Consider the following 1,981-nt stretch of genomic DNA (forward strand, 5'->3'; position numbering starts at 1 on the left):
GCGATGCAGTGCCTCACCAGAGAACGAGCACGAGTGCCAGACGCGCGCCACAGTCAGCAGCTGGACACGTCCAGGTTTAACTTCGCGCAAGCGCGAGCATTCCAAACCCCGGAGGACGTGAGTGGATTCCCAATATAACCTCATGACGGAAAAATAACATTCAAAAATAAATAAAGTTGTATTTTAGAGAAATGTTTAGAATTTCACAACTGGATATTTAAGTAGTCTTTTAAGGTAAAAAAAAAAAAAAAAAGAAAAGTCATATGCCCTCAACAAACAAATGACACATTTTTTTTTTAAACTTTCCGTAGCCTATATGTGTGAATATATACTTGTCTGTCTGATGTTAATGAGTCCCCTGTCACATAAGCTTTTGATTTTGATGCTTTGTGTTGTTTACAATAGGGAGGGACATTCCCACTAATGATTTAAGAAACGTTTATTAGACGCATTCACTGAATAGGCAGAAAGTCCATGTTATAAACATAACAGTACTCATTAATTCAGTAATGTCCTCTGACAAAATACAGTGAATTTGATACATAAACTGCTTTAACACGGTTGCATGGTGCAGTTTGTTTATGACGTATAAGTCAGAGGTAAAAGATTCAGATCATATTCTGAAAGGTGCAAAGTAAGCATTTTAAGAAAATTAGGACAAATGCACATTCATTAAATATGTGAACCACACTGCTGTCATGCATTACACCATGTCTGGTATTTTACACACAAACCAACAAAAGACACACCAGCAAAACGCTTTTGGGGGATTTATTGGGTACCACGGTTGCCCTGGAAACAGACTTACTAAGCACATGATTGGAAATGCTGAAAGGTTGGGCCCATGGCGTGCTGCAAGGGTGACCGAGAGACGATGTGTCTGCGTGAACTAACGGACGAAGTCAAACACCAGTACTGGGCATGTTCCTCCTCTCACACGCAGATGATTTCCTTTTGCATTAAAATGCTACATGCATCTAAATTCTTGAATATATACACAATACCATTCCCATTCTAGTGGTGGCAGTCTTGGGTTTAAATGAGCCCTTTAGGCTACAGCACATATGCTGTAGAGGAAGGAGATTCTATTACGTTCCCAGAGACTTAACTGCATCAATTCTACAGATGCATTATATCACATAGTGATAAAATTATAAACGATGTTGATAAAGGATAGTTGTTTAATCGAGGTGCTTCATAGCAAACTCTTCATACTGTCACAAACAACTAGGATTCCACAACCCTACAGGATATGTATATTTTTGGTATGTCTGTTTTGGCCATATACGTGGAGGAATTAGACAATGTGCCATGCCCCTCCTGACTTATGTTCTGGTATTAAACATTGTCAAAATACTGTGGGAGAGACAAGATGAAGATGAACCCTTCTGAATCTATGTGAGGGGCAGATCAAGGAGAAAGGTACAGAAGAAAACTCTCCAAGCCATCCAGGACATTAATAAGGAAAATTCATGAAAAGTAAAGTAAAATTTATCATTTGTCTCTAACCCTAATCCTACGCCTTACCTTAACCCACATCCTTACCCTGACCCTTAACTTAATCCATCCCCTAAACCATATTTCAATCTTCAAAAGCAGTAAGACAATGTTACAAAAAAGCTGTTTTCCATCAAAAGGACCACTGGATTATTTTGAGTTAGATGTGTCCTGCCTTAATGGTTCTCTTGCAACTTTCAAATCCAAACACTAAAGATATCTTACCTTTACCTTTTCTCATTAGCAGAGTATCAAATCTTAGCATCTTATGGTGTTGTGCCTCTGTTTTGCAGCCCAAGCAAAAACTGCTAATGTGGCAAAGGGTTCTTCCACTGACTGACATGCACGTGTCGCTGCGTGATGTGGAGTCAGACACACTGGACTTTTTTCGACTAGCAGCTCTTATTGGCTCAATGCACTGCGTTGGGCTCGAGGGGACACCTGAGAGGTCAGTGGGGTCACCTGAATGGTCAGTGGTCTGCGT

This window comes from Electrophorus electricus, chromosome 25, assembly GCF_013358815.1.
Source record: "Electrophorus electricus isolate fEleEle1 chromosome 25, fEleEle1.pri, whole genome shotgun sequence".
NCBI classification, from domain to species: Eukaryota; Metazoa; Chordata; class Actinopteri; order Gymnotiformes; family Gymnotidae; genus Electrophorus; species Electrophorus electricus.